Source organism: Mauremys reevesii, linkage group 8, assembly GCF_016161935.1.
Source record: "Mauremys reevesii isolate NIE-2019 linkage group 8, ASM1616193v1, whole genome shotgun sequence".
In the NCBI taxonomy this organism is placed as follows: domain Eukaryota; kingdom Metazoa; phylum Chordata; order Testudines; family Geoemydidae; genus Mauremys; species Mauremys reevesii.
Genome location: NC_052630.1, coordinates 8,499,502 through 8,514,483, shown reverse-complemented (window position 1 = coordinate 8,514,483; position 14,982 = coordinate 8,499,502). Strand labels below are relative to the sequence as shown.

General features: G+C 40.5%; 1 long non-coding RNA gene across 1 annotated transcript in view; it reads right to left on the bottom strand.

Annotated features, from left to right (window-relative positions):
• Nucleotides 1-14,982, bottom strand: part of LOC120370839 — a 92,814-nt gene that overhangs the window by 31,947 nt on the left and 45,885 nt on the right. The gene's annotated exons all lie outside the window — the stretch shown is intronic.

Sequence of the window (14,982 nt, the reverse complement as noted above, 5' to 3'; positions counted from 1 at the left end):
TATGGGGGGAGAGAGAGAACCACCAGCAGGGCAGGAGAAACCAGAAAACCCTCTCTCGGGTTCTAACATTTTGCAAAATTAAATGTTTTAAAGACAAGGAATTATTCTGAATACAAAGTGAATTAATGTCCCAGCCCTCACTAATTAACTGATAGGGTGAGATCCTCACCCCTGCTCCAGCCCCTTTACACAAGGTAAAAGGGACAAACTGTCATAAAGAGGCCCTACAATCCCCATATAGAGGCAGGGGGAGCATTCTTCGATGCAGGCATTTCAGGAGACAGCTGTAAGGCCGCTGCCTGAGGATTCCTGAACAAGCCCTGGCCTAGGGAGCATGGGAGGGACATGTCAGAGACAGGGCTTGTGGAGATTCCAGGTGGAGCCCAGGGAAGCTGCCATAACTTAGACAGGCCCTCAAGGCTATCTAGTTATACCCAGACCTTTGCCAGCCCCCTGAGCATCTCCTTATCCTTTGGTTTCTCTTCATTTCGATATTTTTCGGAAGCAAGGATTTTTGAAAATGCTGAGGTTTTAATAAGAACTCATTTATTTCTATGGCAGCCTCCAGAAAAGGCTCAGAAGCATCATTTTCACTTTTATTTTATATCTCATGCAGGCTAACGTAAGTTATTATGTTAGGTACCTGAATACCACATTATTGTGGCAAGCAATATACCCAATAATACACACCGGGAGCAAGGAAAGAAAGGTGTTCACAACATCTACTTACCTCGTGGGGATCTATCTACCCATAAACATCTTGGAGTGTAGAGAAGGCGGTATTGCCAAGTCTCACAATGAATGTGGCAGTAATTTGACAGAACTTGGACATCACTAGCTATTGAATCCTCCAATCATGGCTTTCAACAATTCTTTGAGAATCAACATAAGTGTAGTACAATCCAATCTTGTTTGGTATTACCTCAGTGCACTGATGATGTATCTGTTTGCCAGGTGAAATATTTCATTAGACCGCCGGTGATGAGAGGTTCATTGTAGTTGGCTTGGTGCACACACTATTTTGCTGTTCTGTTCCTTTGTGAATCTTATTTTGCTATAATAGATTTTTCTAAACAAATGTACTCTGTCCACATTCACTTATGGAGTCTCTTATTCCATTCATTTTGTTTCAACAATGAGAAAAATATTCGCTTCTGCGTTCTTACACAACAGCTGCTTCACACAGAAGCTGCACTTTGGCCAGCCGAGAGCCATGCTGGTAACTTGCCAGGAGTGTGAAAGCTGTCCAAATTTTCATAAAAAGTGGAACAGATTGTAGTCATGACTCGCTTGCCTGTCAAGGTTTAACACACACAGGCTAATGGCCCCAGATACAATCCTCTATTTTGGTTCAAGAAGATCAAGATGATGATTTGCATGTTGGGAATTGTAGTCTCCATAGAGATTTGTTTTTGAGAGGAAGACACAAGTAGGTTGCATTATAGGATCCCATGGGTCACATTTGACTAGTATTTTGCATAAAGCTGGGCAAACTTTTTGACTAGGAATAATTTTAGTAGCAAATGCAGATTTGGTGACACAGAAACATGCCATGAATTTGTGTTCATGTAGAAACCCTCCACTCCAAAATTAAAGAAAAATCAAAACATTTTGTTTTGACGTTTTTTAAATTAAATGTTTTGATTTTTCAATTAAAAATGATCTTTTTGTTTGGAAATTTCCTTAAATTTTTTTTAAATTAAATTAAGACACATTGAAAATGGTCCAAATCAAAATGATTTTCCCCCCAACTTTTCCATTCGCCAAAAATTTCAAATATTTTTTCTGCCAATGTTTTGGAATTACCAGGGAACTGAAAAATCCTTTACTCACCCAGCTCTAATATGGGATGCCAGCGTCTTGTCTCAGAAGATAGGAGTCTAGGTGAGCTTGACTGTAATGCAAATATAAATCTTCCTTGTATGTGTTTCAATAAAACACATAAACGTGTGTGATAAACAGGAAGTGCCTGAAAATAAACTTGACTCTTCTGTTTACAGCAACTCCTGAAATTTCTGAACAGGAATAATTAAAAATAGCGTGTTACTTAATCATAGCGAGATCCGGAAACTTGATTGATTTTTGGATTTAAAGATGTTAATTTTGTTTGGGACGCTGCCCAACAGAGTGCTGGTGAAAGCCAAATAAATTATTCCAATATTTACAGCAGATTATTTTGAGAGGCAGAGAGAGCTGTTGGGCCTGATTCTCCACTATCTTCTGCCATTCGCCCGGGGTAACATTTTACACCCACTTTGTAGGTAGTGCCTGGTTCTATGCCCAATGGGCAAACAGTTGGCAGAGTTGTTTTTTTCATTTTTTTTTAAATGACTTATTTGCCATGAAAGGTGCAGAGCTCTGAATGCCTAGTTTTTAGGGTGATGAGAGCAGATATGACAGCTGAGGCTTTGCAGGGTTGGGAATGGTCCTTCCAGGCTTCCTGAGAACAAGAAAACAAACAATGAAAGAAACTCTATTGACAGAATAATAGATTGGAGCTTTCTTGGACATGCTTGAAATGAGCTTCTCTTGACATTCTCTATGCTTGTCTCATAATGTCTATTTTTTTTTTAAAGCTTTCAAATATTTGGATAGAACTGAAGCATCAACTGAGACCTTGAAGTTTAGCTCAACTGGTCCTGAAAATTAGTAGGATGGTTGCATAAACCATGCCACTGACTGAAACGAGAGCCAAACATTTCAATGAAAGGGCTGCTTGTCATGGCATGAATAGAAACATATTTCACTAGCTGAAATCGTCTTTGAGAACTGGTTAGCAAGGTTGCCTGCTTATTTTCTACAATCAGTGGAGGAACATGAGTCCAGAACTTCGTATGCACCCAGTAATACTTGTGTTTGTCCAACCACAGGCATTTGATGCCCTTTGCTGAAGCATTTTAAACGGAGAACTTAGTAGTAGGATAGAAAGTGCCAGTGCTCTGATACTGAAGCTTTGTGATAGGGTGAGAAAACAGCAAGTGTGAAAAATCAGGACGGGGCGGGGGGTAATAGCGCCTGTATAAGACAAAGCCCCAAATATCAGGACTGTCCCTATAAAATCGAGACATCTGGTCACTTTGTGAGCCGGATGCTTTTCCACAACTGGAGAAATAGTCTCCCAGGGTACTCTTAATAACATTTCTGGTGGCAGCCTTAGAGGAGAGGGTGAGTCTTGTGTCAAGCAATGACAACTCTTCCAGCTGATTAAGTATTAGCACTGTCAAGCTCTAGTCAAGAGAGTTTCTTCAAGTCCTCATCAGCTAGAGAGATGAGGACTGTGACGCTGTACGGAATATGTGGGACACTTTATGATATTGTTGATACCAGTATTATAAAATTGCAAGGAATCCAACCAGATATGCCGTGTGAGGTGTCTGCGAAAATGTTATAAATTGCCAAGTATGATAATCTTGTTTGTATCTCCTTTGTAGTATGAGTTATAGGTATGTTTGGTATATCTGTATTTCCAAACTTCTTGTGTTTCTGGATGACATCCCCAGACAGATTGGCAGCAGCACTGCCTAGCCTGTTCGATGGCCCATCAAGGGTCATCAGCTGTACAATGAACCCATTGAAAGGAGCCAGGGGATACACTTTATGACTCAGCAGGCATTGTAGCGGCATGCCTATGTGCAGAGAACTGTAAGGTTTTTCCATGCCATGTGCTGTGAAGCTTGTGTTTGGGACACAGAAAGCACAAGCCACATGGCAAAAGGAATATAAAGGGCAGCTGCATCATCTCCATTTTGTCTTCATTCCTGCTTCTTAACCTCTGAAGTAACTTTTCTATAAAGGAAGCTCTGAACAAAGGACTGAATGACCCACACAAGCTATGGATGTGTTCCAGAGGGACTTTCAAGCCAGCAAACTCAACGATACTGCTAAGAACCTGATATATGGACTTTGAAGTCTTTGTATGCGTGTGATTGCTTTACCATGTAGCAACTCTCTTCTTGTTCTTTCTTTCTTCTTTATAATAAACCTTTAGTTTTAGACACTAAGGGATTGGCTGGTAGCGTGATATTTTGGGTAAGGTCCAACCTATATAGACTTGGCAATGTGGCTGGCCCTTTGGGGTCAGAAGAACATTTTGTATAGTGAGAAGAGTTTGTAAATAACTACTCACCTTACTGCACCTAGGTGCTGATTGGGAGCAAGAGAACTGGAATACAATGAAGGTGGCTGTGTGGTTTCTTTTTTAGCCTCTTGATAACCAGTGTGGGGAATCAGCAGCACAGTTTGTAACTGGCTGGGGAGTTTAACTTCAGTGTTACCCACCAGTCCTGGGAGTATCTACTCTCCTTTTTGCAGCCTTGGCATTTCCAGTGAGGTCTGCCCCAGGCACACCGGGTCACAAGGACATAGGGCCTCAATGGTAGGAACTGAAAAGAGGGGGTTGGATGTTCAAGAAGCTGCCAGTAAACAACAGAACTGAAATATTTTAAAGTCATTCATGAAGGCTGACAGAATAGCTTTTCACCACTGGTAAGAATAAAGAAAAAACAACAGTTTTGTATTCAATGAGGGAGTCACAGAATCAGCATACTGCTCGCAATAGAGATAATACTTAGAATCGCTTGATTACAGAAAGACACTTGACAATCCGTCACCGTTTGAAATGTTTGCAGTTTGGGGAGCTTGTTACTAACTGGGGACTGAGACTCGTACATTCATTGGCAGTGGAAAAGAAGGATTTAATACCCATTGCATTAGCACTATGTTTTCCTGCAACATGATCTTTTCTTCCTCTCCATTGAACTTCCCTGCCTGGCATTAGCTTGTGTCATGCTGTTTTGTATTTACACTAACAATGGAACCCAGGAGCTGCCAGCCCTTTATAATGCACAGAATATTCTGTTTTCTTTGGCTGTGTTTGTCTCTTTGTTACATCTCTCTGAGCACATCATTATCCTTCTATGACTTTTAAACAGCCCACATGTTTTCTGAACATGTTCTCTTTACACATTGACCCATCATTTATCTACTTTCTCAAATATGCCGTAACCATAATCAGCTGCACGGGCATTTAAATGTCTTCTTTTCATTAGGCTGCAATTTCCTTCTCAATTTCTTCTCTTCCAGTAATGATGTATCCAGTTTTAACAGCCTAACTCTAAGATTCAGATTATTGACTTTATGATTATTATTTTAGATGAATATTTTTTTTAATTTAATCTAACTGATCTAAAATTCATCTGAGTTGAGTGCCCCTCCAGTCTTTAAAGAAATTCCTTACCCGCTGTGCTCTCTGCAAGTGATAGAGCATTTAAATTCCCATATCACTATGCAAAGCTTTGCAATAAAACTAGTGTCATTTTTGTACACATTCAGAAAGTTGCGTGGGTAGAAAAGAAAACATCAGAATGACTGCTAAACAAATGATTACACAAATAAAACAGCTCAAGCTTACAATACTTGATAGATGGTTTCCCAATTTTGTTTGTTTATACACCACCTAATTTCCAAAAGTGACAAGTGATTTTGCGTGCCTCAGTTTTTGAGTGCTCAACTTGACATCTGATTTTCAGAGGATGCTTTTTTTTGGATCCTCCAAAGACTTGTGCATGTACTTAGCTTTAGGCACGGAGTCATCCCATTGGCTTCAAGTGCATCTTTGCAGAATCAAGGCCTAAATATTTTGAGCCATTCTTATAATTTTTATTATTTGTATTGCCGTAGTGCATAGGAGTCCTACTCATAGACCTGAACTCTATTGTGCTAGGTGCTGTACAAACAGAACAAAAGGACAGTCCCTGCCCCAAGGGGTTTACAATCTAAGTATAAGACAAGTGACAACAGATAGATATAAACAGACCAGGGAGTACATGGAAACAGTTAGACGATATTGGTCAGTATGACCATTAGGGTCTCTGCACTCTGGCAGCCTAACCGTTGTCAAGTTTTTTATAGGCATCACAGCAGAAGAGTTTGGAGGAGGGACTTGAAGGTCCTTAATGAAGCAGCTTTGCAGATATGAATGGGGAGCAATTCTCAAGTGTGTGGGGCAGTATGGGGGCAAGCACAAAAGTGTTGGTTTGGAAATTTAACAAGTGGGCAGAGGAAACCGACTAGCTGGTAAAGCAAACAAAACTGAAAATGCTTAAAAAGGAAAAAGGTCCACAGTGGCTGATATGTCCTTGGAGGTTTGTTTTTCCTTTTCAGCGATGATTGGGAATGCAGACATTCATTAGTCTGAACATGTCAAATCACAACGTCAGTCAACACAATCCAGTGCTGTTCTCCCACACCGGATCTTAATCATTTTAATTATTTCTCTGAACTTAAGCAATGCAAATGCAGCATTTCTATCAGCAATGATCATGGGGCTAGCGAGCTCTTTTCAACATTTCATTAAACTATGTTAATCCAGAACAGCAGTTACAATAAAAAGGGACAAATTAAGAAAAGGAAAAAATATCTTCGTGACAGTTAAAAAAAACAACAAATCATCCCTTCCATATTTTCCTTAGAATCCTGCTGTTGCTCTGCTATCAATACACAGGAGGATTTATTTGCTCTTGAAGGAAGGACAGCTGAACTGTTTGAGACTCATCTTAGCTTTCCGATTCTCTTGGGTTTACAGTATATTTGTAATTGTTTTCTCTGATCAAACACTTGAATCTGGTGATGTTATTTGCAGCAGAAGAGAAGAACGTAGTGGATGAATATGGTGAATTCCTGAACGATCACTCATCTACTCAGGAGGTTCACATACTGATCACTTCCACTTTTAAGGAACTACTTCAAATGTTAAGTTTATTGCATTGCAAGTGTACGTCACCCCATAGTGTGATGTGAACTATAGGACAAGACTTTATCGTTATTGCACTGTCGCCAGGCCAAGGATGGTGGGACAGGTCCAAAATGGGCCAAAGTTACTCAGGGCTAAATCTGGAGCAGTCCCCACTCCATGTAAACACGCCACAGGTCTGAAAGAAAGAACTTCCAGCCCCAACCAGCCTGGACTGAGCTGTGGCCCGGTCTCCATGCTGGAGTTTTAAGTGACGGAATTGAGTGTGCTGATATTTTAAGATTTGCAGACCTGCAGCCTTACCAGTACAACAAAAGCTTGAAAATTGCTTGTATACTGTCTTATTTAAACAGCTATTTATTTCTCACATACCTTCTCCTATCCAGGCTTTTCAATAATGGCAAATGAAAACTAATAGATAGTAAGTGCATCAGCTAAGCCACTGTGGTGCTGGACAGGTTTGCATATTGACATACTAAATAATACAGTAAATTAGTTTCCATAACGTGTTTCCTGAATGTATTTCAAGAGGAGCTCTTTATTATTTATTCAGCGGATGGATTCCATTTGTAAAAGCTTGCTGTGCTACAGGGGGTGGATGTGACTGGAATTGTCTAAATGGGTTAACCGTAGATCAGGAATGAAGGCAGCAAAGCCTTCATTAAGGAATTAAATAGTTTTTTATCTGGGGCTAAATGCCACAAACGTAGCATCATTTACTGTCTTGTACCCAAGCCTACCACCTTTGCTGCTGTCAATCTTTGTACTAAATCTGGCTGAATTAGAGTGTGCTGCAGTGGTTAGAGCACAGGACTTGGCGGCAGGAGACTCAGTTTCTGTTCTCAGCTCTGTCACTGACCAGCTGTGTGCCATTACCCAAGTCACTTCGCTGAGTCTTAGTTTTCCCCACATCTGTAAAATGGGGCTAATACTTATCAGTCTCATATGTGTGCTGTGAAAATTAATTAATTAATATTGTAAAGTGTCCTGAGATCCTTACAGGTGCTGTACAAGCACAAAAGTATTCTCTTTCTGGTCTTTGCCTGACACTGTCTTTGTAAAACATATAACGTTTTGTGTATACTTACTAACTCAAGTCTGCATTTCCAGCAGTACCTATCACCACCCAGCCTTACAACTGAAGTTGTGTGAATAGCAGTGTTGGGCAGTAGCATAGCTGGTGGGATTCAGCGGAAGCAGTTGCTTCCGCTCAGGCCGGCAGGCGCGGAAGTGGCGCCTACCGGCCGCACGGCCAGAGAAGCCACGGGGCGGCAGTGGCAGCCCGGCGTGGAAGCAGCGCCTGCCGGCCGCACTGCTGCTGCACGGCCGGAGGAGCCGTGGGGCTGCAGGCCGGCGCGGAAGCGCAGGAGGGAAGGTGAGCGGGGGGGGGTGGTCCGGTCTGGGGACGTGGCCAGAGGGGGAGTGCCTTTTTTATGTTTTTTGCTCCCCCTACCCTGAAAACGTGGCTACGCCACTGGGCAGAGAGTGGGGGAAGCAGATGACACAGCAGTCATATTTTAGAAAACAAAAAGTTCAGCTACCCTGCATTTTATTTCATCATGTTTCTTTTCCACATTCTCTAAAAAGGAGCCTAGGTCCCAAGTAATGTAGTCAACAGGATTTCTGAGTAGGGCCGGAATGCAGGAACAGACCTTTGTTTTCTAGTTCTGTACTTGTAAGGCTGATGATAACACCATCAAAGTGTGGCACTTAGCAGCATCTCAGTGTTAATCCGAGTATTCATTTTAAGTACATTTAAACATCATAGGGAGTATTTACAGAAAATGATAAGATGTGAAAGTCACTGGAGTTCAGCAGCTGCTCCAACAAATGAAAAGCATTTGTTTTCTTTTATTTATTCAGGAACCCTAAGCTTTGATACAGTGTCTGGTTTTCCAGTAAGGGTCTGCTTTTAAACCAGCTTCAAGCTAGAATGACTGAGGTTCACTGAAATCTAGCGACCTTCCACCAAGGTTACCCAGGGCCTGCATGCAGAAAAGAACGAAGCATCCTCGTTGGATGTCTTTCACTCTAATTGCTGCATCACTCAGCTTCTGAGGTCATTTTTGGACTTTAATTTGCTGCCCAGAGTCTGTTCAAGAGGTTCTCTCACTCCATGAACTATTTACATGTTATGTTGTCTAAATTGTAGGCCTTGTAAACCTGTGCATGTTGTGCTTCCATTGTGTAATTATGAGCAACACCAGGAGCCATTTCTTTGCTTGTCCTTAATCAGAAATTGGAAAGGTTTTAAGCCAACAATAATGGGGAAAGACTGAAGTTCAAGCTGCAACTGAACATTTCACTTCTGGAAATGCAGGGAGTAGGCTGGGAAACAGAACAACCTCTCATATTGCAGTGTGCCCATCTGGAAGCAGCTAGAATGGGCTTGTTGCATGACAACATATGCTGGCTGAGGACTCCGTAAAGCTAGAATAATTATTTTGCAGTAGGAAAAAAAATCTATATACAACATTTCAACTTAGATACAATATACATATATGTGGCAAGACTTGATCTAGTTAAAGACTGCAGTATAAACTGACCCACAGAGGGCTCAAATTCTGTCATCAGAGCTGACCATTGCACTTCCCAGCACATGAAAGCATTTGGTTCTTGCATGGGGCTCTGTGTGCAGGACAGAATACAATCATATCGTATCACCCAATAGTTATTGGAAAATGAGCCACTCAGATCAAATGAGAACAAAAATAGGAGGCACAGCATGCTGCTCTAATTAATTAACGCTCTAATTAATAACAACTGAAAGCCCTTTAGGGCAGGGACTTCTCTTACCATGGACTTGTATGCTGCCTGGCACAATGTGGTCATAGATTCTCAGAATCATAGATTCCAAGGTCAGAAGGGAACCATTGTAATTATCTTGTTTGATCGCCTGTATAACATGGGCCAGAGAACTTCCCCAAAATAATTCCTGGAGCAGATCTATTAGGAAAACATCCAATCTTGTTTCCAAAAATTGTCAGTGATGGAGAATCCATCCCAACCCTTGGTAAATTGTTCCAATGGTTAATTACCCTCAATGTCAAAAACGCAGGTCTTATTTTCAGTCTGAATTTGTCTAGCTTCAACGTCCAGCCACTGGAGCATATTATACCTCTCAGCTAGATTGAAAAAGCCCATTATTAAGTATTTGTTTCCCACATAGACATTTACAGTCTATAATCAAGTCACCCCTTAACCTAAGCTAAATAGACTGAGCTCTTTGAGTCTATCACTATAAGGCAGGTTTTCTAATCTCTTAATCATTCTTGTGGCTCTTCTCTGAACCCTCTCCAGTTTGTCAACATCCTTCTTGAACTGTAGACACCAAAGCTGGATATAATATTGCAGCAGCAGTTGCACCAGTGCCAAACACAGAAGTAAAATAACCTCTCTACTCCTACTTGGGATTTCCCTCTTTCTGGCCCCCATGTTTGCATTAGTTCTTTGGCCACAGCATCACATTGGGGACCCATGTTCAACTGATCATCCACCACAATCTCCCCGCCAAAATTTTTCAGAGTCAGAGTCCCCCATTCTAAGTGTGGCCTATGTTCTTAGTTCCTAAAGGTATATATTTATATTTAGCCATATTAATATGCATAGTTTTGTTTGCACTCAGTTTACCAAGTGATCCAGATTGCTCTGAATCAGTGATGGGTCCTGTTCATTATTTACCACTCCCTCAATTTTTATGTCACCTGCAAAATTTTATTAGTGATGATCTTATGTTTTCATCCACGTCATTGATAAAATGCTAAATAGCATAGGGCCAAGACCCTATCCCTGCAGGACCCCACTGGATACACACCCACTTGATGACAATTCGCCATTTACAATTACATTTTGAGACTATCAGTTAGCCAGTTTTAATTAATTTAATGTGTGCCATGTTAATTTAATATTGTTATAGTTTTAAATCAAAATGTCACGTAGTACCTAATCAAATGCCTTACAGAAGTCTAGGTATATTATGCCAACACTATTACCTTTATCAACCAAACTTGTAATCTCATCAAAAAAAGATTTCAAGTTAGTTTGATAGGCTCTGTTTTCCATAAAACCCATGTTGATTTGCATTAATCACATTTTCCTCCTTTAATTCTTTATTGACTCTCATATCAGCCACTCCACTATCTTGCCAGGGATTGATCAGGTTGACAGACTTATAATTAGCCTGGTCCTGAGCCTGATTGTGGCATCCGGATGTTACTGCAATATAAATAATACATGAAGTGAAACAAACTATGTGAGACTGGTTCCATCATGAAAAAAAAATCACCATTTTAGTTAGGAATTCTGAATAATAAAACCCGACAGAGCATCTTACCAGCCTCTTTAAGAAGGCTCTTCATGGTTTTTTTTTAAATACAGTAATAACCTCCAATAGGTATAAATAAATAGTCAATTGTTGCACCAGAACATGCAATGCATAATATCCAATTCCAATCAAGGGCAGAATGATTCAGGATGTCCTTATATATGATCTGTTCAGGGATGCTCAGTAAGTCTGCTGTCTTAAAGACCCAGCCTCACATTTTCTCTTCCAGTGACAGCAAAGGGTTACCCCCTTATTCTCTTCTCCAGGAATTACTTTTTGAAACGTATTGATTCTACAAATGGTTTTGTACATTATCTGGCCAGGGAGGATTGCAATGGACAGGGAAAGCAGCTGTGTGGCAAACTAGGATATGGGCTGCACTGGTGATCACGGCCAGTATTCCAAAGGTCTGGGCTCAGAGCCCTCTTTCTGGCTTTGTCTTGATGTTCCTATTGATCTTAGGCATAATGAGATGATCACAGGAGACGGTGCTTAGATTATTTATCTTATTTCGGTTCCCTCTTCCCTTCCTTCCTTCCTTCCCCCTCAGCTTTCTTCTTTGTGTCTGGTTATTATTGCTACGACTTACTATTAACTAGGTTTGGAGGCAAGTGACTCTCACCTCCAGTGACATATCGATCAGCAAAAGAAGGCTGCGTGATTGGCAGTACTGATGAAGAACACTGCAGTCATAATAACTTCAGACTACATGATTGACTCTAGGCCTGTGAATATGCTGAGTACAATAGTGTAAAGTGCTCAGGCTAGCTGCTTTGAAGACAAGATAGTGGTGATATTACTAGGCAGAATAAACACGGACTCAAACACTCAGTGCCACTTGCTTTTTGTGAGCAGTTGCTTGGAAAAGTAGTATTAAAATCCTGTATTTTGAATTCCATCTGCATGTCAGAAACGGAGGGGCTGTTTTAAAAAAAAATTGAAACAGAACCTCAATGTTAATCAGTGGAGTTCCCCCAGGAAAATCCATGTGGCGCTATTTGGATTTTAAGACATCGGGGGGGGGGGGATCCTGGCCCCTACTGAAGTTAAATGGAAGTTTTGCCATTGACTTGAAAGGTGCCAGAATTTCACCCCAGGAATACAGCTTTCTGTAAGCACAGCCGCCTTTGAAGTCCTTAGGGAATTTTGTGGTAGCACCAGTGGGAATTTTTAATTAATATTTCCTAATACAGATATGGTCTAAAATGACCCAGCGCTGGGACATCTCCACTAACTCTTGCTGTTACCACTTCAGGTGGCTGTCAGCTCTGAACCACCATGTCACGGTCAATGCATTCCTATGTGACTGCGTTTTTTTCTTTGTGGAGAATTTCACACTCAAAGGTGCCAGTCTAATAACCCCAGAGATTGAGATACCAAGCAGAGACCTGTGCAGCAACACAGCAAGCTTCCATAGACAGCCCTGCCAATGAGCCCCTCTCCAACCACACCCTTTGTAGCCTGGTTTCCATGCGGTTCAACCCCCGCTGAGACTTTCAGCAAAGGAATTATGTCATGCTGATTGTGATTGGGACACTTATCTAGTAGGAACAGGACCACCAACTAATTTCACTTAGGCCTTCCAGCTAAGAGATGAAAACCTTTACAATACACTGCACCATCAGTTATCTACCTATCTTCCTAAAATGTAATCCAGCTGGGAAAAATTTCAGAGCTGTTTTCATGCTCCTGAGAACTACGGTTCAAGAATTTTTAATGTATTTGGATTCTTCATGTATAAAAATTATGGTTTAAAATTGTTTTTGATCACTACCATTTTCTATTAGGTATTCTGCATAAAAAAATATCTCCAAGAAACATTCTACCATGCCCTGTGTTAACATGTTCATTGAATGCTTCAGAAACTATTCACAAAGAATCCACTTCGTACCATATGTACTTTCTCTCTTTCTGTGTATTACACCTTGCAATGTCTAAGAGCTTTGCGGTCGGATGAGAAGAGCAGTCATTTGAGAGGCTGAGTTGTTGTTGCCTGTTAATTAGACTGTAAGCTCTTTGGGGCACGGACTGTCCTATTGTACAGTGTCTAATGCAACAGCACCTTGCTCGTCTAGGTGCTCCTGCAATACAACCCACAATACAGAGGAGACACGTGGTGACTTTACATTAGTTCTTTCTTATTTTAGATTAAAGGAAATAAAACAAGTTAATCAGAACTTTGCGCTTTGTCTGTGTAAGAACATAACACATCCCTGCACTCTGGTATAAACTCTCTCACAAATGTGGACACCAGAAAAAAAAAGCCAAATACATCTGCAGATACTGTCAAAGCTAGTTATCACGTGAGGCTGAGCTCGTGAACGGTAATGCTCAGTGATCCATTCAGGAGATGTCAGTCTGTCACTTTGAATGATAGACTAGGGTGGCTCTATTTTAGATGCCTGTAATTAATAACGTTCCTTTCTACCTTTGACATGAACATCAAGAAAATCAAGGAGATGGGGAAATATTTCCGAAGCTCTGGCTTTCTTTACTTCTTGCTGCTTTTCTCTTGAGTTCTTTAAATACATTAAACAAATCACCAAAAACTATCCTGAAAGAACATTTCAGAGGAGGCTTAAATTCACAGCAGCAAAAATACAATCAAAGCAAAGACTGAAATCCAATCTTTAGTCCATCCCATTTCTCACCTTTCCCAATTTATGCACCAATAATCTGCGCATTCCTTTTCTCTCAGGCACCGGCGCTGTTCTCTACACCTCCGTTGCAGAGGTTCTCACTGCCACATGGTTAGTACAACACAACCCCTGAATTCACCTACCAAATATTGGGTGACAGGTGCACAAAATCCCATTGCTATTCCTGGGCTAGTGTTAGGCAATTGGCCAGTGACATAAAAGCCTAATTTTAAAACTCACCATGGATTTTTTTCAGACCCTCTTTGTGATTTTTCCTTAGGCAATCTGTTACTACCATTCCAAAATGCAAACACATAATTGCACCTACATTACAGAGGAAGATTTTGATCTGGTGCCTAGAAGGAAGAATCGGGCCCCAAATTTTAATTCTATATTCACGTGCAATAAAATACAAATCCTGTATATATTATTTCAGCAACGGACTCACATCGTCTAGGGGTGTGGTTACGAATAATAAATACCTGCTATGGCATGTGTCATTTGCTTAACTATCTGAAGTTCAAAGTCAGTCAAAGAAAGATTCAATCTTTGCTATAAGTAGATAGCGAAATGAGCACTGTCTTCTCTCTTTTCCAAACAAAATCATGTACAGTACTTTACTGGGTATAAATTTAAGGACAGAGGCCCAGACTGGGAAAAAAGCAAAGCAGGGACTATTTAAAGCTGATGTTTGAACTGTTTGAGCCCAAATATTTACTGATGACAGCGAAAATAAATGGATCCTAGGCTTTTTCGATGAATAGCTTAAATTGCATGGGAAGCTGTAGTGGGAAAAATCAAAAGAGAAAACAAACATGTATATTGCAGAGCCACTTAAAAGCTTTATGTTTATTTACATCTCCATTTCTCTTTAACCTACATTTCCCTAGACAAAGGGATTGTGCTGTGTAATAATCCTTTTCATACAGGCCATGTCCACAAGAGAGTATTTGCAATTTATTTAAAATATGGATTTTGGACTTGACTGTAAATCTTTTTTTGCTGAGATTAAAAAGAAAAAGAAATAACATGCAGTTTAATCTTTTGGCTCAAAGTCCTCCAAGATTACTTTAACAGTTAATTTAATGCATTTAACTTAGCTTCCAGCCCAAACTGTTCAAAGAAAACCCTTGCTTATGCTCTACCGTTCCCTAGGAACATCCTAGAGAGCTGCTGTATCTTTGCAAGCAATATTCAAGTTTAAAAACAAAAAATGGCTATTATGATTTTATTGTTGCTCAAGTGCAATTATTCCAAAGAAACCATCA